The 27,445-nt window shown below is 38.6% G+C and overlaps 1 protein-coding gene and 1 pseudogene across 7 annotated transcripts in view; both read right to left on the bottom strand.

The window, feature by feature from the left end:
* Positions 1-27,445, bottom strand: part of EVI5 (ecotropic viral integration site 5) — a 254,969-nt gene that overhangs the window by 207,234 nt on the left and 20,290 nt on the right. The gene's annotated exons all lie outside the window — the stretch shown is intronic.
* Positions 14,497-15,738, bottom strand: LOC101413740 (14-3-3 protein zeta/delta pseudogene; annotated as a pseudogene).

Below are 27,445 nucleotides of genomic sequence, written 5' to 3'. Positions count from 1 at the left end.
CTGCTTCCCGGCATTTCTTACAGAGCTAAACACAGGTGTATCATAAAAATCCAACAACTGCATTCCTAGGTACCTACCTAAATAAGCTGAAAAGGTATAGCCACACAAAAACCTGCACACAAATGTTTTTAGCAGTTTTATCCATAATTAACAAAAACGGGAAGAGCTATAAAGCCATGAAAAGACATGGAGGAACCTTAAATGCATATTGCTAAGTAAAAGAAGCCGGTCTGAAAAGATTACATAATGTATGATTCCAACTATACGACATTCTGAAAAGAGCAAAACAAGACAGTAAAATATAGTGGTGGCCAGAGTTTTAGGGGTGGAAGCAGGAATAAACAGGTGAAGCACAAGGGATTTTTGGGGCAGTGAAACTACTCAGCATATTTTAATGGTAGATGCATGACATTATGTATTTGTCAAAACTCATGGAATTGTGCAACACAAATGAACCCTGATGTAAATCATAGATTTTAGTTAATAATAATGTATCAATATTGGCTCTTCAATTGTGACTAAATATCATACTAATGCAAGATGTTATTAACAGAAGAAACTGTATGCCAGGGAGTAAAAGTAATATCTGCTCGATAAAATCTTAAAACAACAACAAAACAAAACAAAACCTACGACAGATATGAACTTACAGTTCACAGAAAGAGAAAATTCAAACGGCTTTTAAAAATTATTACATGCACAAACTCACTACAAACAAAGCAAATTCAAACGACTCTTTTATTTTTTCCAACTATGTGATTATACCAGATACCACTGAGTGTACATTTTGGATGATTTATTAAAACTATTCTGAAATGCTTTTTCCAACTTATAAGACCTGCAAAATCCAAAAGTTTAGCAGTATAATTGTTTGACAATACTATGGGAAAGTCAAAATGTCCATACAATGCTGGAGGAACAAAACTGTTTTTTTTTTTTTTTTTTTTTTTTTTTTTTTTTTATTTAATTCCCCCCCCTCCCCTGGTTGTCTGTTCTTGGTGTCTATTTGCTGCGTCTTGTTTCTTTGTCCGCTTCTGTTGTCGTCAGCGGCACGGGAAGTGTGGGCGGCGCCATTCCTGGGCAGGCTGCTCTTTCTTTTCACGCTGGGCGGCTCTCCTCACGGGCGCACTCCTTGCGCGTGGGGCTCCCCCACGCGGGGGACACCCTTGCGTGGCGCGGCACTCCTTGCGCGCATCAGCGCGGCGCATGGCCAGCTTCACACGGGTCAAGGAGGCCCGGGGTTTGAACCGCGGACCTCCCATGTGGTAGACGGACGCCCTAACCACTGGGCCAAAGTCCGTTTCCCAACAAAACTGTTTTAACTTTCATGGAAGAAAATTTGACAATATCTAGAAAAATTTACATACATTTATCCTTTGATTCAGCAATTCCACTTTGAGGAATCTAACCAAAATTTTCACTGTCAAAAACACAAACAGGGGAAGCGAATGTGGCTTAACCAGTTGGGCACCCGCCTACTACATGGGAGGTTCCAGGGTCAGGTCCTCAAGAAGATGGCCGACACCCACTCTTGTCACAATGAGCTAGACACCACACCCTGCCACAACAAGCTAGACTCCGCACTCTGCTGCAACAAGCTAGACACCACACCCAGCCACAACAAGTAGATACCTAAACGAGCAGATGCCACAAGCCAGTAGACACCGCAGGGAGCAGATGTGGCTCAGGCCACTGCACACTCACCTCCTATGTGGGAGGTCCTGGGTTCAGTTCCCAGTGCCTGCTGGAGAAGGTGAGCAAAGAATGAGCAGACAGATGAGAGAATCATCTGGGGGGAGGAGGGGAATAAATAAATCTTTAAAAAAAACCAAACAAACATACAAACAGGCATATGAACAAGGAGTACAGCACTTGTAATAGCAAATACCTCAAAACAACCAAATGTCCATTAATAGGAATTCATTGCATAAACTATGGTACATATACCCAGTGGAATATTATGCAGTTGTATATAAAGGAATAAGAAATATTTCTTTATACTGCAAAGATCTCAAGAATATCGTTTTTTAAAAACTTATGTAATTGTTCTGAAATTTTTAGTGGTGGAGAAGGCACATTGTGATTATACTAAAAGCCATTAATTAATTATACCCTTTTTTAGATCAAATGGTATGTGAATATATCTCAGTAAAATTGCTTAATAAATAAATCTCTGAAAAATTTTAAAGTTTACATAAAAGTTTTAAAATTAATCACAGATAACCTTCCCTATATTTACCAATACTTACCATTTGTGCCACATTGCTCGCTAAATAAATACACAAACACACATGTAATGTATATTTATTAGTACTAGTATTAACAATAGACCCAGAATTAAACTAAAACCAAATAAATATAAGAAAATAAAGAACATGCAAAAATAAATGATCAGACAAGCAAGAGAGAAAAATCAATGAAACTGAAAGTTAATACTCTTAAAAGAGTTAACACTACTGGTGGTAATGTTAATATTCTCAGTAACGGGATAAACGGGATAAAGTGTAAATACATTGCTCTCATTCAGATCTCATCTCATGAGATCCATGAGATGGGAGAAGGGAGTTTTGAATAGTTCTGAGTATGAGCTGGAATTATGAGTATCAACTTATTATAGTTTTTCATTCCCTTGAAAAGTTCCAGAAATAATGACCATATCGATAGCTACTACCCCTGGGAAACAAATCATGATCTTGAAAGACCATTTCCCATTAGAAGGAACCAGGCAGGGATACTTGCAGAAATAGCTAATTCTGTTCCTAGGACAGAAAATGTACAGAGAGAGGTTGGAACCATATGGAGGGCAAATTGCTGATATTGATCAATATTAAAAATGTCTGGAGGCAGATGTGGCTCAGGTGACTGGGCTGCCGTCTACCACATGGGAGGCCCCAATTCGATTCCTGGTACCTCCTAGGGAAGGCAAGCTGGCCTGCAGCACCTGACAACCTGGCCGACAGCAAGTGCAAACAAGAAGGGGGGTACAGGGGAGAATAAATAAATGAAGTAAAAATAAATAAATCTTTAACAAAAAAACATGTCTTGGGAAGCAGATGTGGCTCAACTACTTGGGTGTCCGCCTACCACACAGGAGGTCCGGGCCCTCCTAAAAGAAGACGAGCAGATGTTGTCCCTGCTGCAATGAGCTAAACACCACTCCTCCCCCACCCCCCACCCCACCCCCCGCAAGGATGTAGATGCCACAGGCCAGCAGCTACTGCAGCCCACAGGGAGCAGGTGTGGCTTAGGTCATTGGGCACTTGCCTCTCTCATGTGGGAGGTCCTAGGTTCGGTTTCCAGGGCCTCCTGGAGGAGGTGAGCAAACAATGAGCAGACAGAGGAGAGAATGATGGGGTGGGGAGGATGGGATAAATATAAAGTAAGTAAATCTCTTTTAAAAAAATTTTTTTAAATGTCTTATTGGGAGTGGATGTAGCTCAGTGGTTGAGTACTTGAATTCCATGTACAAGGTCCCAGATTCAATCCCCAGTACCTCCGAAAAAAATTTTTTTTAATTTTAAAAAGCTTTATTCTTTCACCCAGCAATTCCATTACTAGTTACTTATATATATAACTTACACATGGGCAAAATTAAGTATGCAGATAATTATTCGCTGAAATTTAGTTTGTGATAATAAAATACATGGAACAACCTTAATATCAGTATAGAATTAGTTAGATACATTTTTTTAAAAGATTTATTTATTTATTTATCTCCCCTCCCCCCCCACCCCGGTTGTCTGTTCTCTGCGTCTATTTGCTGCACCTTTCTTCTTTGTCCACTTCTGTTGTTGTCAGCGGCATGGGAAGCTGTGCTTCTTTTTGTTGCATCATCTTGTTGTGTCAGCTCTCCATGTGTGCGGCGCCATTCCTGGGTAGGCTGCACTTTCTTTCACACTGGGCGGTTCTCCTTAAGGGGCGCACTCCTTGCGCGGGGGGCTCCCTTACATGGGGAACACACTTGCGTGGCAGGGCACTCCTTGCGCGCATCAGCACAGCGCATGGGCCAGCTCCACACGGGTCAAGGAGGCCTGGGGTTTGAACCGCAGACCTCCCATGTGGTAGGTGGACGCCCTAACCACTGGGCCAAGTCCTCCGCCCTGATACATTTTAGTTTGTCCTCACAATGATATATTAAGATACAGTGTTTAATAACAAAAGCAAGATGTATAGCAGTACAATTAGTATTCTACAACTTGTATTTAAAAGGAAGAGAGATATTTTTGTATAAGCATGAAATCTATTAACGTATATTCAAGAAACTAGTAACAGTGGTGACCTAAGGGGCAGAGGTGTGAGCTGGGCACACTAGGAATAGGGGTGGGAAGAAGATTTTACACTACACAACTTCTTATTGCTTTTTATCTTTAAACCATGTATTAGCTAGTAAAAAAAAAAAAGAGCAAATGAGAAGAACTACACACACATGCAAGTCGGCTGAAGGCTGAAGGCCACTGTGGTTTCCACTTTCTGGCTGTGTGGAGACCAGGGGAATCTCCCTTACTTTCTTGGGATTTCAACTTTGCACTTAATAAGATGTTTGCATTTCTAGGTCCTGTATAGGAGGAATTTTCCTAAGATGTGTAGTGAGTCATTTTTCTGAAAACTGAAGTCCTAAAGGTTAAGCAAAGAATCTTTTTTCACTGTGGAACTTCTCAAAGACATTACTAATTATTGTACACTCTCAAGGTTAGAAGGTAGAGAAATGTACTTTCCAAACTTGACAGGTTAGCAATCCTTTTTCACTCTTTCCTGTTAAATATATTCTGACAAATGTTGCTGTTTCCAAACAGCACTTATTCTTTAAGGTCTTTCTAATTAGGTATTCTCTCCCACTTTTCTCTCCATTTCTATGGTACTTTTTTCCTACTAAATATTTTTATATCCATTAATAATAGTAATAGCTAATTTTACTGAGAGCTTACCCTTGGTGTGTAATGTTATCTAATTCAACTCCCAAGATGCTATATGTTCATATACCCTTATACTGATATATCATTAACCAATAGGTATACTGCCTTCTCAGTTACTTAAAAAATTAAATAGATTATTTCATATATCCATAGTATATGTATAATAGTATATAGTACAATAGGTCTAAGAGAGATCATATGTTACATTTCATGAACCTTCTCGATGATTTAAGAACAAAGATACATGAATAGTAGGCACCCAATAAATACTCCCTTAAGGAGTACTGATTATTTCTGATTGTTAAACAGCACATTCCAATGAATGTAATTCCTACTCCAACTTTCCTTCGTAGCTATAAAGTATTGTACTTATTCACCAAAAAAATGTTAACATGAGGCTGATGGCTTTTAAAACAGCCTCTCCTGATAAGGTGGATCTGGATGGGCAAAATAAGTACATACAATTCACTGCAAATTTACCCACTCACTAAAATTCATCTGTAATCCCCAAAATCAATACTTACAGCACTTTCGCAGTCATTTGTGGGCATGTACAGAGCAGCAAAAAATTTGAGTCGCCCAACACACTCATTCCAAGTTGAGACTGAACAAAGCAACACTGTCTTTTTGTTTCAGCTCTCATAATGTACACAAATGTCCTTTTCACAATATATTTAGTGCCATATTTTTCACATTTTTGCTTTTTTTGGTAATTTCACTCTTTAAAATGGGCCCAAACATAGTGCTGACTAGTGTTCCTAAGTTCCTGATGTGCCTTATGGAAAAAATAAACATTAGATATCTTTGTTCGGGCATAAGGTATAGTAAACATCAGATGTGAGTTTGATGCTAATGAACAAATAATATATATTAAATAAGGTCTCCTTAAACAGAAACTCATGTAAAACAAGGTTATCAGTTAATGAAGATGTTCTCAGCAGAGGCTTGCAGGAAAGTAAGCCCATTATTTCCTTTAGGAGCAATGGTTCAGTATAGGCTATTCAGTGTTCATACAGTGACTTTATAGAATATAGCTACAGAAAATAAAGAAAACAATAAATCAGGGGTTTTAAACCTTTTTTGTTCCACAGACCCCTTTGCCAGTCAGGTGAAAACCATTGACCCCTTACTAAGTCCACATTAAACTGTTTATTGTTTAATAAATATATATCACATCTGCACCAACATGTCCCCACAAGAATAATGTGCTGTTGTTGCTTTTATTTAAATCCAAGCTCACAGACCCCTTAAGAAACCCTGAACTAAATTATTACCAAAAAACAAAGGGAGAGGGAAAAAAAAAAAAAAGCTAAGTAATTTTCAAATAGAATAATTTTTACAACACATCTGTAGCAGATGTTTCAAAAAGACTGTAGGATTTCCTATCCCACATCTTCTCATTGAATGGTGGTATCAACATCCCCTCCTCTCCTTGAATCTGGATAGAGTTCTAGAATTTCCTCAACCAATAGTGCATGATAAAAGTGACACAATGTGATTTCTGAGGTTCTGTATTGGAACACAGCCACCAGGTTTTGAAGAAGCCCAAAGTAGCCCACATAGAGACCTCATGGAGAAGCCAAGTATAGATTTTCTGGCTGACAGCACAGCTGAAGTCCCAGCAACAACCACCAGACATGAATGTGAACACACCTCCAGATGATTCTGGGCCCCATCTACAGAATCACTCCAGCTCATACATTGTGAAACAGAAGACAAGACATTCCTGAAATGTTCTGTCCAATTTCTGGCCCACAGAAACCATGCACATAATAAAATTATTATTTTGCAGTCATTTGCTACACAACTAAAGTAAATAAAACAGTACTACATATCACAGAACAAAAATAAAATAGTTAACAATGCTTAAAATTAAAAACAAGTAAGTTACAATACACTAAAAGCATATGATATTAGTAAACACATCATACTGAACTTTGAGGAGATAGAGGACTCGAAGAGTTGAAAAAGAAACATCTTTCTATATATCTGTAGTATGCTATGAGTAGATACAATGAGAATGCACCAAGAAAATAGAAATATTAGAACTATAAAATTACATTAAAAAGATGGCAATGTAAGAAATCCCTGGGAAAGATTCCTTTCAGAGACAGCTAAATAAAAGGTCAAACCTCAAGTGCTTATTAGAACTTTGGAGGACAAAAGAGAGTGGAGAAAAGACTCCACAAACACTGAATAGAAGGGGGAAAGAAATCACCAAAAAAGAAGGTAGGCGACCTGTGATTGCCAGTCCAGAGTTCTCCCCACATTCAGCCCTGCGTGGCTCAAGAGACAAAGCAGCAGCACTCGGCCCAGGTAGTCCTGCATCGTTGCAAACCACAGAGCCACTCATGGCAATGACTCGAAGGCCCCACGCACAGTTAGCAATAGCGACCCAAGGCCACAGAGACCCAGGGAGGGGCCTTAGCAGCCACAGAACACACAATACAAAACAGCCCCAGGAAACTAAAGAGAACCAGGCAGCACCATTGGCAAGCGGTGCACACACCCAACCAGTCTCTAAGCATTTGTGCGCCCTAACTAAAAAACAGGTGTATTTGAACACTGACCCTGTCTGGTCATGGAATACCCTAACATGGAAGTTCCCAGATGCAGAAAAGCCACATAGAAAAAGGGGGAAGGTGAACAGCTGTAAGGCAGGGAACACCCGAGGGCTGAATACTATAGGGAAAAAGTGGCACTGAGCATAGGACAGCAGTAGAGTAAATCATAGCCACTGGAGAGTAAAGTTTGCACAAAAACAAACAAAAACAGCACAGGAGTTCTGAAGAAGAAACAGAGAAAAGAAAATCTTCTCCAGAAGGTGAAACAGTTGCATATAGTAGGGCAATTTTAAAAATTGCACTACATGTCCAAGGCAAGATACAGGTGCATAAAACCTGAGAAAATCTGAACTTAAACACAGGCTGCTACAAAGGTTCAGTTTAAGCCAGAAGATAGCAAGAATAAAATTTCCATTTATAACAGCAACCAAGAGAGTCAAATATCTAGGAATAAATTTAACCAAAAATGTAAAGGACTTATACACTGAAAACTACACAACATTGGCAAAAGAAATCAGACCTAAATAAAATGAAGGATGTTCCATGTCCATGGATGGGAAGACTAAATATTGTCAACATGTCAATTCTACCCAAAGTGATTTACAGATTCAATGCAATCTTTTTTTTTAAAGATTTATTTATTTCTCTCCCCCCTGCTCCCCGCCCCAGTTGTCTGTTCTCTGTGTTCATTCGCTGCAGTGTTCTTTTCTCCGCTTCTGTTGTCAGCGGCACAGGAACCTGTGTTTCTTTTTGTTGCGTCATCTTGCTGTGTCAGCTTCTCCATGTGGGCGGTGCCATTCCTGGGCAGGCTGCACTTTTTTCACGCTGGGCGGCTCTCCTTACGGGGTACACTCCTTGTGTGGGGGGTTCCCCTACATGGGGGACACCCCTGTGTGGCACGGCACTCCTTGCGCGCATCAGCGCTGCACAGGGGCCAGCGCCACACGGGTCAAGGAGGCCCGGGGTTTGAACCGCGGACCTCCCATGTGGTAGACGGATGCCCTAACCACTGGGCCAAGTCCGCTTCCTTTCAATGCAATCTTGATAACAAAATCCCAACAGCTTACTTTGCAGAAATGGAAAAGCCATTCATCAAGATTTATTGGAAGGGTAAGGGGTCCGCAATAGCCAAAATCATCTTTAAAAAGATCAATGCTGGAAGACTCACACTTCCAAATTTAAAAACTTATTACGAAGTTCAGTAGTCAAAACAGCATGTTCTCACACAAAGAGAGACAGATGGAACTGAACTGAATTCAGAAATAAGCCTGCACATTACCGCCAACTGATACTTGACAAGGGTGCCAAGTCCACTCAGTAGGGAAAGAACAGTCTCTTCAACCAATCATGCTGGGAGAACTGGATAGCCACATGCAAAATAATGAACAGGGACCCCCCAATCTCATACCATAATATACAAAAGCAAACTCAAAATGGATCTAAGACCTAAATATAAGAACCAGGACTATAAAATTCCTAGAAGAAAATATATGGAAGCATCTTCAGGATCTAGGACTGGGTTTCTTAGACTTTACAGAAAAGCATAAGCAACAAAAGAAAAAATAGGTAAGTGGGACCTCATCAAAATTTAAGTTTTGTGAATGAAAGGACTTCATCATGAAAGTGAAAGAGACAACCTACAAAATGGGAGAAAACATTTGGAAATGACATATCTGATAAGGGCTTAATATCCAGAATACATAAAGAAACCCTACAGCTCAACAACAAAAAGACAACCCAATCAAAAATGATAAAAGATTTGAATATTTCTCCAAAGAATATATAAATGTCCAAAAGGCACATGAAAATGCTCAATATCACTAGGCATCAGGGATATGCAAATCAAAACCACAATGAGATACCATTTCATACTCATTAGAATCGCTACTACTAATAACATGAAAAATAACAAGTGTTGGACAGGATGTGGAGAAATAGGAACAGTTGTTCATTGTTGAAGGGAATGTAAAATGGTGCGTCTGTTGCAGAAGACAGCTTGGCAGTTCCTGAGAAAGTTAAGCATAGAATTAGCATATGACCCACCAATCCCTCTTCTAGGTATATACCCCCCAAAAAACTGAAAACAAGCACTTGAGCAAGTATTTGCACACCAATGTTCATAGTGGCATTATTCACAATTGCCAAAGTGGAAGCAACTCAAGTGTCCATTAACAGATGAATGGATAAGCACAATGTGGCATATGCATAAAGTGGAATATTATGTAGCTATAAAAAGGGGCAAAGTTCTGAAACATGTGACACCATGGGTGAACCCTGAAGACATACTCAATGAAATTAAGTAGAACAAAAGGACACTGTACGAGCTCAATGAAGTGAAATTAGAATAAGCAAATTCATAGGGTCAGAAATTAGAATACAGATTACCAGGGGTAGGGTCAGGTGGGGAATGGGGAATATTAATGTTTAACTGGAACAGAGTTTCTGCTTGGGGTGATGGGAAGTTTTGGTAATGGATAGAGATGATGGTAACACACACTGTGAGCATAATTAATACACTGAATTATAGGGAAACGAACTTGGCCCAGTGGTTAGGGCGTCCGTCTACCATATGGGAGGTCCGCGGTTCAAACCCCGGGTCTCCTTGACCCGTGTGGAGATGGCCCATGCGCAGTGCTGATGCGCGCAAGGAGTGCCCTGCCACGCAGGGGTGTCCCCCGTGTAGGGGAGCCCCACATGCAAGGAGTGCGTCCCGTAAGGAGAGCTGCCCAGTGCGAAAGAAAGAGCAGCCTGCCCAGGAATGGCACCGCCCACACTTCCCGTGCCGCTGACAACAACAGAAGCGGACAAAGAAACAAGACGCAGCAAATAGACACAGAGAACAGACAACCAGTGGGGGGGGGGGGGAGGGAATTAAATAAATAAATAAATCTTTAAAAAAAAGATTCTCAAGAAAATCTTAAAAAAAAAAACAACACTGAATTATATATGTGAATGTGGTTAAAAAGGGAAATTCTAGATTGTATACATATTACCAGAATAAAAAAATTAAAAAAAAAAACAACATAGGACTGAACAACACAATGAACCCTATTGTAAATTGTGGACTATAATTAATAGCACAATTATTAAAATGATCTTTCATGAATTGTAACAAATATACCACACTAATGCAAGATGCTAATAATAGAGTGGTATATAAGAACTCAGTATTTTATGCATGATTTTTTTTCTGTAAATCTACAAATTCTCTAATGAAAAAGAAAAGCACAACACAAACACTGAACCCTAATGTAAACTATGGACTGTAGATAACAGCTTAATTAAAATATTATTTCTTCAATTGTAACGATGTACTAATGTGAAGTGTTAATTATGGGGGGATGTTATATGGGAACTCTATACCTTTTGCAAGATTTTTCTATAAACCCATAACTTCTCTAGTAAAAAAATAATATTTAATAAAAAGAAAGAAAAATAAATAAAAAAATGTATATACACACTTATGCTCCAGAGGCTTGAAAGAATGACATTTAATTAAGCTAAGAAAGCTGATATTGATTTGTGGCTCACAGTCAAATGCATATACCCTGAATACAAAGTTAAACCACACCACTACTTTTTCACTGCTATTAATAGCATTTGGGGAAGTGGACTTGGCCCAGTCGATAGGGCATCAGTCTACCACATGGGAGGTCTGCGGTTCAAACGCCGGGCCTCCTTGACCCGTGTGGAGCTGGCCCATGCGCAGTGCTGATGCGCGCAAGGAGTGCTGTGCCACACAGGGGTGTCCCCCGCGTAGGGGAGCCCCACACACAAGGAGTGCACCCCGTAAGGAGAGCCGCCCAGCGCAAAAGAAAGTGCAGCCTGCCCAGGAATGTCACCACACACATGGAGAGTTGATGCAACAAAATGATGCAACAAAAAGAAACATAGATTCCCGTGCCGCTGACAACAACATAAGTGACAAAAAGAAGAACACGCAGCAAATGGACACAGAGAACAGACAACTGGGGCGGGGGGGGGGGGGGGGAAGGGGAGAGAAATAAATAAATCTTAAAAAAAAAATAGCATTTGATTCGCACAGTAAAAGCAATGCCAAGAAATAAGATATTTAAAGTAAGCCTCTGTTTAACAAGTAGGTTATTTCTTGAAATCAGAAACTTGCTGTTTGAGGAATACAGGAAATAAACAAGTGGAACATGTTATTGTAAATATTTATATTTTCACTAGGACATAAGACTAAAATAAAGTAGGAACATTCAGTAAAGATATCCAAAAGAACTTAGCTCAATGATACAAGCAGTTTCTACTTAAAAGTTTACATTACAAAAATTAGGTCATAGCCATAAAAAGGAATGAAGTACTGATATATGGTACATGTATGAACCTTGAACACAGTATATACTAAGTGAAAGAAGCCAGACACAAAAGACTATTTGTTATATGGCTTCATTTATTGTTCCATTTATATGAAATGTCTAGAAAAGGCAAATCCATAGAAGCATAACCTAGATTAGAGGCTGCTTAGGGCTGGGGAGGATGGAGGAATAGGGGACCGATAGCTAAAGGGTACAGATCTCGTTCTGAAGGGATGAAAATGTTCTATAACTGAGAGATGATGGTTGCACACATCTGCAAATATACTAAAAACCATCATCTACTAAAAACCACTGAATTGTACACTTGAAATGGATGAATTGTAAAATATGAATTGTAGCTTAAGAACACTGTTTTAAAACTAGGTTGGAATAAATTTCTCCATAAAAATAACAAAGAGCAGATTTTAATGCAGGCAACACTTGGCAACCCTACTCATCTCTTTTCAAGCCTCTACTATATTCTTTTTTCAATTTTCTTCATCATATGGTTCTTTATATTATTTCCAAAAAACAGCCTCATCTTGGGAAGCAGATTTGGCTCAATTGATAGAGCATCCACCTACCACGTGGGGAGTCCAGGGTTCAAACCCAGGGCCTCCTGACCCATGTGATGAGCTGGCCCAAGCGCAATGCTGATGCACACAAGGAGTGTCGTGCCACAAAGGGGTTTCCCCCGCATAGGGGAGCCCCATGCGCAAGGAGTGCGCCCGTAAGGAAAGGCACCCTGCAGGAAAAAAGCGCAGCCTGCCCAGGAGTGGCACCGCACACACAGAAAGCTGATGCAGCAAGATGACCCAACAAAAAGAGACACAGATTCCTGGTGCTGCTGACAAGAATACAAGTGGACACAGAACACACAGCAAACGGACACAGAGAGCAGAAAACTGCGGGGCAGGGGATAAAAGGGGGAGGAAAAAAACAGCCTCATCTTATTAGGTGATAAAATATTAAGTTCCTCTTTTACTTCTCCATCCATTGTCAAAACCTCCTTGTCTCTTACCTCAGAACAAGGTGCCCCTCCCTACTTCCAAATATACCCTTTAATTTTTAACTTTTAAGAAGGAACGTAAACAATGAAACCTGAGCATTCATAGGTTCTCAATAAGGTTATTTTGACATGTCTGTAATGATATGTACAAAGTTCAGTTTCAATTACTATTGGACTTGAGCTCCAAAAGAAGAGGCTGTGTCCTGAATATCTCTATATGCCCAGTATCAAAGGTTGTGTCAAGTATAAAGCAGATGTTCAATAAATGTTTGTGGAATAAAGGGAGAGGAAATTTAACACATATAAATAACCAGGAGAGTAATAACTAGTAGTGGAATGAGTACTCAATTGCCCAAATCAAGATAAACTCAGACAGCTAGGAGAAAATACTCTCCCCAATTACAGCACATGAAATCATTATTAAATAAAGTTTGATACTTTAAAACTTTACCAAACACTCAAAGGGCCACAAAAATGTACATCTATCCTGCTTAAATTGGGCCCATACCTGGGAAATTCTAATTTATTTCTTTGATGATATCCTCCCCTATATTTTCTCTCTTCATTAAACTCTTTATTATTCACCTATTGTACTTCATAGTCTGGTTCTCTAATTTCAGTTTTTCTTCCAATTTTCCAAATCTAATGACTACTTTACGCAAGTCCTCATTTTTTATAACCTCCCTTGATATTGTTACAAGGTAGGACAAGCACTTGGGCTTTGAAATTTCTACTAGTGCTCCAGTGAGCCTCAGCTTATCTATAAAATAGAGATAATAGTAATTAATAAAATATATATGAAACATTTAGCATGGGACGTAGACTCAATAAATACTGCTATTTTCATACTAATCCAACTATTTGCTTTTTTCCCCCTTACTCTCATCCCACAGCTTTTTTTTCCATTCATAAAACTTTTATTCCACTTACATCAACTTAATACACGTATTCTTAACAATTATGCTTGGATTGTTCATGAAAATTTCATAAGATATTAAACAAAGCTAGCCATCATCAAGTTATTTCCCTGTTAACTATTTTTACAGCACATGCATGTTAGGCAAGTATCAAAAAAAAAAAAAATCACAAAAGCAAAAAACCTAAAAAAGTTTAAATACATGTTTTTTGTTGTTGTTGTTTTACTACTGTGCTTGATATACATGAAATAATGGATATCAAGCAACTCATTTTTTACTGCACCGTTATTTGTACATTTGTTCTTAGGTTGCCTAAAACATTTAAATAGAAATAAAATGAGTATAGCAAAAATAATGAAAGCAACAGCAGGTAACTTTACAAATAATGGAATGTGAACCGTTTCTGACCTTCTCCAGAGTAAATTGGGTGGCAACTTTGTCTAAAAGGAACACTTCTGCAGCTGTAGTCAAAGGTGTGCACACTGAGATTGTGTATTCCATAGATACACATGGTTCGACATTTAATATCCATGGGATATCTATTTCTACCACAGCCCTGAAAGTGCTACAAACCTTAAAGTACCCACAATAACTACATTGTGACTGGAACCAATTATCCTTTTTACCCCCCCACCAGGACAAACCAATATGTAGGCAGTTTTCTTTGCTTAGACAGGGAAGCAGTTTTAACAATGGCCTTTGTGAAGCCACAATGTACCCAAAGTACTAAGCTGAACATTGATAACTTGTATAAAAATTCCACATCCTCATATTGGCCACCTCAAGATGAAAACAGATAATTCCCTAAATGTTAACTGGTTCTACTCCCCCAATATTAAACGTAAAAACCACGTGGGAAATATAGAAATTCCAATAGAAGTAACATAAACCTGTCATAAATCGTAAACAAAAAACTATTTGTGGTACAGCATGGATGACAAATGGTCTACTGTGTAAATTTTAAAATGAGGCAGACAAAGTTAGAAGGTCGGTTAATTTCCCCCTCCTTCTCCTGCTTCAGCTTCATCTCCTTGGGTATTGATGTCCACAACGTCAAGTTCTCTCTCAGTAATTGCATTATTAGTGTGCTGTCTTTGTATGACTCTTCACTTAATGTATCAAGTTCAGCAATGGCTTCATCAAAAGCTGTCTTTGCAAGAGAGCAGGCTTTCTCCAGGGAGTTCAGAATCTCATAATAGAACACAGAAAAGTTAAGGGCCAGACCAATCTTATAGGATGCATTGGTTGCATTTCCTTTTTGCTGATTTCAAATGCTTCTTGGTATGCTTGTTGTGACTGATCCACAATCCCTTTCTTGTCATCACCAGCAGCAACCTCAGCCAAGTAATGATAGTAGTTTCCTTTCATTTTCAAAGACTTTGCTCTCTGCTTGTGAGGCACTGGGGATCAAGAACTTTTCCAAAAGAAACAGTACATCATTGCACATATCTCTTAGCTCAGTCTCAATTTTCTCTCTGTATTCTCGAAACATCTGCTGTTTTTTCTCAGCACCTTCCGTCTTGCTCAATACTTGAAACGACCCTCCAAGATGATCTATGAGCTCCTACAACATTTCTATAAGCAACGGAGAGAAGATTCCTCTCCTCGTTGGATAATTCAGCTCCTTGCTCAGTTACAGACTTCATGCAGGCTGCCGTGTCATCATTTTGCTCAGCCGGCTCAGCCAGTTTGGCCTTCTGTACCAGCTCATTTTTACCCATGACTGGATGCTCTGTGTCCGGAGTAGGTGGCCACGGACAGACAGGGTTCAGTAGTCTCTGGGCAGTGGTGGGGAGGCTGAGACTCTGTCAGCGGATCTCGCAGCTCACCCCACAGCTTTTTTTTCCTTTCTTATAAAATACAGAAATTTATTTAGAAACAGTTTAAAGGAGAAAAACCCCTGTCAAAAAAAGACCAGGTGGAAGGTGGGTTCCCATCGCTTTTATAACATATCCTTAGGTTTTTCTCCTACTAGTCAGCCTTCCTATGCTTTCCGAGATGATGTCCTCTCTGAACCCATCTTTGGCCATTTCTCTTTTCAGTCTACATTTGCTGAATCAAGGACAAACTCTGAACCTACATTCTAGTTTCATCTCTACCACTCACCAGCTATATGACCTGGGGCAAGTTACTTAGCCCTTTGATGCCTTAATCCCTCATCTGAAAAAGTGGGTTAATACCATTCCTACCTCCTAGGGTTTTTATTAAGATTAAGTGAGTTAATATGCATATATAAAGCACTTTGAAAACCACCTGGCATGGTAGGCATCAAACATTTGTTATTACTACTTCAAATACCACCTCCGCTTATACTATTATAACTACTACTATAACAACATACAAGGCTTATATGTTCCCTACCTATCTCATAAACCTTTTCAGGGGTTAAAACTAGCTACACATATTTAAATTGTATTTGGAATCTTGCTTGTTTCTTTTCATCAATCTTTGATAGTTTGGAAAGTAAGAATTATCATCTTCCTCCAGCCCTCTGCTGCTACTGATGTGCTTACAATCAATGTTATAAACTATATTAGTTAGCCTTTTGTTTTATTTTTTTTTACTTTTTTATACAAATCAATTTCATTGATACATATTAATAAAGCATACAATTCATTCAAAGTATACAATCAATGGTACTTGGTATAAACATAGTTGTGCATTCATCACTTTGATCATTAATCCTTTGCTTTCTTATATACAAATGTGTAGCTGTGAAGCTACTGAAGTAAAAAAAAATCAAATTAAAGTGATTTTTCTGACAAGCATCCTTCGGATAGGGGTAGTTTCTTAAGAATTTCATTCTTAATTAAGCGAAAGTGATAGCTGAATACTGACCAACTAAATTGTATTCTGAGAGCTTCAGCACATTCAGGAACCATCAAGAAAAAGATACAGCCAAATTTAAAGCAAACAAAACATTTATTTACAAGTATTTTGGAACCTATTGTTTAGAAGTTAACTTATAAAAATGAACATTCTAACCACTCCTACAAAGAAAGTAAAAGCTATAAAAAAATAATTCCTGAAGGATAGAAAGGTAATTCATTTAAAAGATTATTTACAAAGAGGATAATCATCAAAAGTTCTAAGTTAAAATACATATAATATTATACCAAACTATTAGATGCAGAATTTGAAGAACACATTGAAATGCAGGCTAAATCTATGGCCTATGTTTCATTCAAATGAATCTTAACTTCCAAGGGGATACATAACAAATTTCTTTTGCTTCTCTATATACTATAGATAAAATAGGTAGAGTCCTTTAGAATTTATAAAAATATTTTTACATATGTGATCCTTACAACAGAGAAGAAGGTATTCTGGCATTAGGCCCAATTTATACTCATAAACAAAACAGATATGTTCCCTCCCCTCATGGAGCTAGTTAAGAAGGCAGACAGTGAACAAACAAATGCAGGGAAGGATACATGATAGGAGCATACAAACTAGGAGAACTTAATTTGGTAGAGTGGTTAGGAACTGCCTCCCGAGAATGAAACATTTAAATTAACATCTGGAGATGAACAGGAAGAAGCTGACGTGCAAAGAACAAGGCAAAAAATGGAACAACATGTACAAAGGTCCCAAGGAATCAAAAAAACAGGGTTAGAAAAGTGCCATCCAAAAGAAATAAAGGGACCCATAAACGCAAGCCACATCAATTACTGTAAATTTTCTATTAACTATATTTTTTAATTAAATTATAATTTTTATTTAAATCATTATATTCAAAATATTATTTCAAAAGATAATATTAAAAATTATTAAGGATACATTTTACATAGTTAAATACTAAGTCTTTGAAATTCATTATGTAATATTTTACACTTAAAGCACATTTCAACTTGGGCTAACCATATTTCAAGTGCTCAATAGTTATATGAGACTACTGGCCTCCATACTGAACTGCTTAGGTTAGAAGAACTAAGAAGAGGCTATTACGGCTAAAGCACTAGTACGAGGTAAGGAAACTTATAGTCCAGTTCCTCTAATGAATATAGATGCAAGAATCCTTGTATATAGGCAAAGAGAACTGAACTGCACATTAAAAAAATTATACACCATGATCAAATGGGTTGTATCCCAGATATGCAAGGGTGTTTCAATGTAAGAAAATTAATTAATGTAATATATCACATTAACAACATAAAGGGGAAAAACCACATGATCATCTTGATTAACAGAGAAAAGACAAAATTTGACAAAATTGAGTGCCCTTTCTTGATAAAAACACTTAGAAAATAAATAAATATATTTTAAAAAACATATTACAAAGCTACAGTGGTCAAAACAGCATGATATTGGCAGGATAGCTATATTGACAAATGGAACTGAACTGAGAGAAAGAGACCCTTACCTCTGGGGACAATAGATTTTCAAGACTGCCAAGTCCCCTTAATTGGGAAAGAACAGCTCTTCAACAACTGGGGCTGGAAGCATTTAGATATTCATACATAAAAGAAAGATGACCCCTATCTCAAACCACATACAAAAATGAACTCAAAATGGATCAGAGGGAAGTAGATATGGCTCAAGCAGTTGGGACTTCCCTACCACATGGGAGACACCAGGTTTGGTTCCTGGTGCCTCCTAAAGAAGACAAGAGAGACAACGAGCTGACGCTAGGGGCTGGCACAGGGAAATGATGCAACAAGATTACACCACAAAGAGACACAACAAGAAAACACAATGGGAGACAGAACAAGCAGGGAGCGGAGCTGGCTCAAGCCTTTGGGATCCTCCCTCCAACACAGGAGGTCCCAGGTTTGGTTCCCAGTGCCTCCTGAAAAGAAGACGAGCATACAACCAATGGACACAGAGAGCAGACAGTGAGTACAAAACAATGAGGCAGGGAGAAATAAAGAATAAATAAAATAATCTAAAAAAAAAAAAAAAAAAACAGATCAAAGACAAAAATGTAAGAACCAGGACTCTAGAACTCCTAGAAGAAAATGTAGGGAAGCATCTTCAGGATCCTGTAGGAGGCAATGATTTCTTGGACTTTCACCCAAAGCACAAGTACCAAAAGGAATAATAAATAAATGGGACCTCCTCAAAATTAAAAACTTTTTTTTCCTCAAAGGACTTGGTCATGAAAGTGAAAAGACAAACTTTCAATGGGAGAAAACATTTGGAAGTCACTTTTCCAATAAGGTTTAATATCCATAATATATTTTAAAAATCATTCAATTCAATAATAAAAAGACAACCCAATTGCAATATGAGCAAAAGAATTTTCTCCAAAGAGAAATAGGCATTTCTCCAAAGTGGATGAACAAATGGCTAAAAAGCACATGAAAAGATGCCCAACATCACTGGCTATTAGGCAAATACAAATCAAAACCACAATGAGCTATCATTTCACACCCAAATAGAATGACTACTATTTTTAAAAAAACAAAAAAAACAAAAAACTGGAAAGCTACAAATGTTGAAGAGAATGTACAGAAATAAGAACACTCATTCATTACTGGTGGGAATGTAAAATGGTGCCACTGCTGTGGAAGACAGTTTGGCCACACATCAGAAAGCTAAGCAGAGAATTACCATTTGACCCAGCAATCCTGCTACTAGGTATATACCCAGAAGAACTGAAAGTAGGGACTTGAACAGATATTTGTACATTGATGTTCATAGTGGCATTATTCATAATTGTCAAAAGATGGACAACCCAAGTGACCAACAACCGATGAATAGATAAAATTTGGTACATACATATAATGGATATTATTAAGCCATAAAAATGAATGAAGTCCTGACACATGCAACAATAGGGATGAACTCTGAAGACATGCTAAGTGAAATAAGTCAGACACAAAAGGACAAACATTTTATGATCTCACTGATATGTGCTTATAATAATAAGCAAATTCATAGAGTTAGAATCTAGGTTATAGTTTACTAGGGGATAGACTAGGTTTAGGGAATGGGGAGTTGTCACATAATTTGTACAGAATTTGTTTAGGATGATGCAAAGGTTTAGACATGGATGGTAGTGATTGCAGCACAGTATTGTGAATGTAATTAACAGCATCAAATTGTATAGGTAAATGTGGTTAAAAGGGGAAATTTGATATCATATGTTACTAAATAAAACTAAAACCTAAGACTGCATAACACAGAGAACCCTATTATAGATGGTAGACTATAGTTAATAGTAGAAATATAAGAATGTTCTTTCATGGATTATAACAAATGTACAACACTACATTAATAATAAGGTAGTATACAGCAAAAAAATACACCTAATGTGAATTATGTACTATAGTTAATAAAAGTGTTTTAACAATCTTCCATTGATTGTAACAAAGGTAACTACTGTGTTTTTTTAAAAGTACAGTTATAAAAAAAGTTATCATCAATTGTAACAAATGTTCCACACCACTGCAATGTGTTGGTGGTGGGACAGTGTATGGGAATCCTGTACTGTATGTATGTTTGTTCTGTAAACCCACAAATTCTCTAATTAAAAGAGAATGAATAATTTTTTTCAAATAGGAAAACAGGCTCAGAGAGATTGATACTTACTAATAAGTGTCAAAAGTAAGACTCAAACACAGATTATCTAAAATTACGTATAACGTCTTCTTCTATACTATATTGTCTCCCCATAAGCTATAAATAAAAATTCATTAGCATATAATTTAAGCTCTGTCTCCTGCTGTAGCCACAAGTAAAATCCTCAACTGGGGCGGTGGACTTGGCCCAGCGGTTAGGGCGTTCGTCTAGCACATGGAAGGTCCGTGGTTAAAGCCCCGGGCCTCCTTGACCCGTGTGCGGCTGGCCCATGCGCAGTGCTGATGCGCGCAAGGAGTGCCCTGCCACGCAGGGGTGTCCCCGCGTAGGGAAGCCCCACGTGCAAGGAGTGTGCCCCGTAAGGAGAGCCGCCCAGCGCAAAAGAAAGTGCAGCCTGCCCAGGAATGGTGCTGCACACAAGGAGAGCTGACACAACAAGATGATGCAACAAAAAGAAACACAGATTCCTGTGTCGCTGACAACAACATAAGCGGACAAAGAAGACGCACATATTTTGAAAAAATGAAAAGTAAAAATTTAGGTCCAGTTAATATGCATAGAAAGCAAAGGTATGCTCTCAAACCACAATGAGCCTGAACTCACGTTTCTCGTTGATGCATACTGAGTTCATCTACAGTGCCACTCCATCTAAAACTCTGTGAGGACATTGCCTGCTTATTTTTGCCCCAGGATCAGTCAAGTGAAAAATTTCAAATGTGTCTGGAAATTTCACTAGCCCTACATGGAATAAGGAGCATAAATACAGTCCAAGGAAACAGTTCGGGCCTCAGACTCTTCCTGATTTTCTTAAAAATTACACATATTTTTTAAAAAGGGACCATCTAGAAAATAATACTCCAAAAGTTATTTTAGGATATGTATATTCACTTGAAGAGAACAGAAGGTGGGGGAATTAACATTTATGCACTTTATATATATTTCACTTTCATAACAACTCTCTGAATTAGGCATAATTATTCCTAAAATATATGCATCAGGAGGGCAGTGATGGTTGGCTATTTTGTTGCCCCATTTCTTAAAACAGTACCTGATGCTTTTATGAAATAAAAATTAACTGAGGGAAGTAGATGTGGCTCAGGCAACTGGGCTCCCACATACCACATGGGAGGTTGCTGGTTCGGATCCCAGTGCCTCCTAAAGGAGACAGTAGGCTGGTGTGACAGGCAGGCACGGCAAGCTGATGCAACAAGATGATGTAACAACAGACACAAGGAGGAAAAACATGAGAGATACAACAAAAGCAGAAGGCAGAGGTGGCTCAAGCCATTAGGCACCTCCTTCCATCATCAGAGGTCCCAGTTTGGCTCCCAGTGAGTGCCTTCTAAAGAAATAAGGAAGGCGAACAGACACAGCAAGTGCAAACAACAAGGGGGTGGGAAGAAATAAATAAAAATAAATCTTAGAAAAAAAAAGTTAACTGAACCCTTACATCTATCATAAATTGATTGACAAGGTTGCCAAGTCCACTCAATGGGAGTAGTATACTCTCTTCAACAACTTATGCTGGAAAAACTGGATATCTACATGCAAAAGAATAAATTTAGACCTCTACCTCATACCATATGCAAAAATTAACTCAAAATGGGTCAACAATCTAAATATAAGAGCTTAAATCATAAAGTTCAAATGAAAACTTAGGGATAAATCTTCAGAATCATATATTAGGTCATGGAATCTTATATATGACACTAAAAGCATGAGTAACAAAAGAAAAATCGAATGACTTAGACTTCATTAAAACTAAAAATGTATCTATCTTAGCAGAGCAGGTGTAGCTGAGTGGCTGAGTGCCTCCTTTGCATGTACAAGTCCCAAGTTCAATCACTGGTACCCCCTTAAGAAAAAAAAAACACTAAAAACTTCTATGTCTCGAATTGCATTATCAAGAAAACAAAGAGACAATCTATAGAATGAGAGAAAATATTTGGAAATCATATCTAATAATGATTTTTTTTTAAAGATTTGTTTCTCTTCCTTCCCCCACCCCCCACTCCAATTGTTTTCTTTCTGTGTCCATTCACTGTGGACACAGCTGTTCTTCTGTGTCCGCCTGTATTCTTGTCAGCGGCACCCAGAATCTGTGTCTTGTTTTTACTGTGTCATCTTGCTGCGTCACCTCTCTGTGTGTGCAGCGCCATTCCTGGGCAGATTGTACTTTTTTCCCACTGGGTGGCTCTCCTTACAGGGCGCACTCCTTGTACGTGGGGCTTCCCTATGCAGGGGACACCCCTGCGTGGCACGGCACTCCTTGCACACAGGCCAGCTCATCGTAAGGGTCAGGAGGCCCTGGGTTTGAACCTTGGACCTCCCATGTGGTAGGCGGATGCCCTAGCCATTGGGCCAAATCTGCTCCCCTCTAATAATGATTTAATAACCAGACTTTATCAACATAAAGAAATTATTACAACTCAATAACACAAAGATAAACAACCCAATTAAAAATGGACAAAAGTCTCAAATAGACATTTCAGCAGAGAAAATAAGCACATAAAAAGATGCTTAACATCATTAGCCATTAAGGAAATGCAAATCAAAATCAAGAGATACCATTTTGCACCCTTTAGGATGGCTATTATATTTTAAAATAACAAGTGTTGACAAGAATAAAGAGATATTAAAACTCTCGTGCATTGGGAAGCAGACTTGGCCCAATGGATGGGGCGTCCGCCTACCACATGGGAGGTCTGCAGTTCAAACCCCAGGCCTCCTTGACCTATGTGGAGCTGGCCCATGCACAGTGCTGATGCACACAAGGAGTGCCGTGCCACGCAGGGGTGTCCCCCGCATAGGGGAGCCCCACGTGCAAGGAGTGCACCCTATAAAGGAGAGCCACCCAGTGCAAAAGAAAGTGCAGCCTGCCCAGTAATGGCCCCGCACACATGGAGAGGTGGCACAACAAGATGATGCAACAAAAAGAAACACAGATTCCCAGTGCTGCTGATAAGGATGGAAGTGGTCACAGAAGAGCACGCAGTGAATGGACACAGAGAGCAGACAGCTGGGGGTGGGGTGTAGGGAAGGGAAATAAATAAAAAATAAAAATTTAGGGCGGTGGACTTGGCCCAGTGGTTAGGCCGTCCGTCTACCACATGGGAGGTCTGCGGTTCAAACCCCGGGCCTCCTTGACCCATGTGGAGCTGGCCCACGCACAGTGCTGATGTGCGCGAGTGCCCTGCCACACAGGGGTGTCCCCCGCGTAGGGGAGCCCCATGCGCAAGGAGTGCGCCCCATAAGGAGAGCCACCCAGCGCGAAAGAAAGTGCAGCCTGACCAGGAGTGGCACCACACACACGGAGAAGTGACACAAGATGACGCAAAGAAAAAGAAACACAGATTCCCGTGCTGCTGACGACAACAGAAGCGGATAAAGAAGACGTAGCAAATAGACACAGAGAACAGACAACTGGGGTGGGTGGGGGAAGGGGAAGAAATAAATAAAAAAATTTTTTAAATTAAAAAATTAAAAAATTAAAAAAAAAAAATTTTAAAAACCCGCAGGTTCTATGGTCATGGCAGATGGAGTTCAGTGCCATGTCAGTTGGCCCTACTTTGGAGTTTGTGTTCCTGTGTGATGGAGGTGGACTCAGATGTGATCTTTGTTCACAAGCCTCTCCTGTTACTTTTACCAGACCTGTGGTTGGCCCTGGGGTTTAGTGTATACTCAGGGGACCTGAATCTCTGGACTGTCCATGTGATAGCCAGGCCCTGAGCCTCAACAGACTTGCAACTCCTACCCTCTGGTTTATTGGACTTACCCCAGCCTGCTATCATGGAGGTGAAGAAGGTCAACCACCACACCAGGGAGTCAAGAGTGCCTACAACTGCAAGCAGGAGAATTGCATCCAGCATCCATGTGGAATCTAAGCCCCCTCTTGATATAGATGTGGGGTGGACACAACCATTCCAGGGTCCACAGGATGGAGGAATAGAGTGTGGATTAGAGTGGACTCACTGATATTCTATTCATGAACTATTGTGATTAGTAATCGAAGAAAATGTAGCATTGATGTGGAGGAAGTGGGCATGGTAGCTGGTGAGGGTAGGGAGTGGGAAGAAGAGATGTGATGTGGGGGCATTTCAGGACTTGGAGTTGTCCTGGGTGGTACTGCAGGGATAGTTACTGGACATTGCATGTCCTCCCATGGCCCACTGGGTGGACTGGGGGAGAGTGTAAACTATAATGTGGACCACTGACCATGTGGTGCAGTAGTGCTCAGAGATGTATTTACCAAGTGCAATGACTGTCCCATGATGATGGAGGAGGTTGTTGTTATGGGAGGATTGGGGTGAGGGGGGTTAGGAGTATATGGGGACCTCATATTTTTTTAATGTAACATTAAAATAAATAGAGACAAAAATAAATAAAATTAGTTCAAAATAAAAAAAAATGTTTAAAAACTCTCATGCATTGATGGTAGGAATGTAAAAAGGTGCACCACTTTGTAAAACAGATCAGCAATTTCTCAAAAAGCTGAACAGAATTGCCACACAACCTGATAATTCCACTCTTTGGTATACACAGCCCAAAGAACTGAAAGCCAGAACTCAAAGATTCTTGTGCGCCAGCATTTAGAGCAGCATTAGTCACAATACCCAAAAGGTGGAACCAACCTAAATGTCCACTGACAAATTAATAAACAAAATGTGGTATACACATAAAAGGCAACATTATTGAGTTAAAAAAAACTGAATCAAGTGCTGATACATGCTACAACATGGATGAACCCTGAAAACATGCTAAGTGAAATAAGCCAGGCACACCTTCACAAATATTGTATAATTCCATGTATATAAAATATCTACAATAAGCAAATTCATAGAAACAGAAAGATTAGAGATTACCAGAGGTTGGGAAGAGAGGTAATGGAAAGTTATTGCTTAATGGGTACAGTTTCTGTTTTGGGTAATGGAAAAGTTTTGGTAATAGATGGTGGTGATGGCAGTACAACATTGCGAATGTTAAATACCACCAAATTGCATACTTGAAAATTGTTATAATGGCAAATTTTATGCTATATATAAATTCAAAAGTAAAAAAAAAAACTTTACACTAGGGGAAAAAGGGTAAGAGAAAACCAAGAAGAGCAAAAGAGAGAGAAAAGAACATTGGACAGCAGCCCAAAGAAAATTTTTTTCTGATTTGATTTTAAAATAATATGTTTAATCATTATTTTAAAATAGTGATAGCTTTTTATCATTATATATGATCCACATTTATGGCAAAAAGAAGGAAAAAGGGAGGGACAGAGGGAATCCAGAAGAAGAAATACATCCATAAACTCACCACTCAGATATAATCAGTGCTAGTCTTTTTTCATAAATGATGGCACGTGGATAAGGAAGTAGAGAGAGACCGAAGCCTTACTTAGAAGTAAACTGAGAACTTGCCACAAGCCCATAAGGATTCCTATGAGACTTTTAATAGTCTGCTTTGGCTAGAAAGCCAGCAGAGAGACCATAAAGGAAAACAGCAACTAGAAGTTGCCAACAGCAATTGCCACAGCAGAATTCAACAGAATATAAGACATTAACCTGGTGGTTTGAATATTGTTTATACTTCTGATTTTCCTAATTTTCCTGAACATACATTTATAATTTGTATAAATAGGGAAAATTACTTTTGTAGAGTCCTCTGTCATAACAGGCTAAAAATGTACAAATCTGAAAAATAAATAAGGAAATAAAGGGGAGAGCGACACAATCCTGAAGTGAAATACTAAGATCATTATTGAGGTCAGGATTATAGGTTAAGCAGTACTACTGAGAAGGGAGCAGAATTGGCGCAAGAAAACATCTTGCTTTCTTTCTCTTCTGATCAGAGTAGGTCCTACTTTGCCCTCCAAAACTGCACAGAACCCGGTGTATAGTAGAGTCTAGACATTCAAAAACAAAAGAATGCTGAAAGAATAAATGGATGGATAATTCTACAGACATCTAAGCTCTTCCACCTACATCCTATTTTTAAAATTATTTACACTCAACCTTGTTTCATTAGCATTTAAGACTGGCACAAATGTAAATACCTTCAACCTTTAAAGTACGTTATAAGAGATTAATATTCCTACTCTGTAAACAGAGTAACAGACATCAATATTATAAAAGCAGCAATGTCTTGCATGCTAGGAGTATTAACAATAAATATAAGTAGAGATATTAAAAACATAGCCTGTAGATATCCATAAAGAATTTTAAACTGTGACTTTCACATATTTAAGTCAATAGCTGTCAAAGAGAAAAGGAAGAAGCAAAGATACAGAATGTTACCAGGAATTTAAAAAATAAAAGAACAGGAATTACAGAAAAAGGGGGAAAAAAAACAGGAAATGACCGCACTGCTGACAACTCTCTTTCCTTATATGTCTATGTAACAAGTTTCTCTAAGAGTTTTGTTATCTTTTGTTGTTCTGTATTTTTGCTGGCATACAGCATATTTCTGTCTCTCTCTGATCTCTCCTACATCTAGACCTAAGTTTTAGAAATACAAAATACAATGATATACTACTATTGCTGCTGCTATTACCACTATGTGCCAGGCACTGCAACAAGAGTTTACAATAATCTTCTTATTTAATCTTAACAATAATCCTGAGGTAGCTGTTGCAAATAAAGAAACCAAAGGTTATAAGGGCTAAACAATTTGCATAAGATCCTTTAGCTAACAAATGGTGGAACAACAATACTAAATATCCTGCCTAAAACAAAAAGTCCAGGACAAGTGTAAATCACTGATAGAAAGGTGAGCTAAAACTAAATATAGAACATAAAGTAAAAACACAGCATATCAGAATATGCCATGACCCTGAAGATTTTATTTGACTTACAGGGCCTGCCCAAAACTGATCTGATTACCTATTTAAGAAACACAATAACTAAAATATGGAGATGGAAATTATATTTGAAAACGAAATTATATCATATGAAAATTCCTAACTTCTTTTAAAATAGCATATTATAGACTTCTCCCAGATCTATGTAGTAATACTAGCATAAAAAAGGTCTCAAAATTAAACAAAACCTTTCTTATAATTTTTTACACTAAATGTAAATCCTGTAACAGATCTGGAGAGACATTTGACATTTTCCTGACTTTAAAATTAACATTTAGCACAAAAGAAAACATTCCCAATTTGTAAATTACAGCAATAGTTTCTTTAAAAAAAGAGAGAGAGAGAGAAGAAAGA

The sequence above is a fragment of the Dasypus novemcinctus genome, chromosome 9 (assembly GCF_030445035.2).
Source record: "Dasypus novemcinctus isolate mDasNov1 chromosome 9, mDasNov1.1.hap2, whole genome shotgun sequence".
Taxonomy (NCBI): domain Eukaryota; kingdom Metazoa; phylum Chordata; class Mammalia; order Cingulata; family Dasypodidae; genus Dasypus; species Dasypus novemcinctus.
Note: the sequence above shows the minus strand (reverse complement) of the source record. Positions and strands in the feature narration are given on the sequence as shown.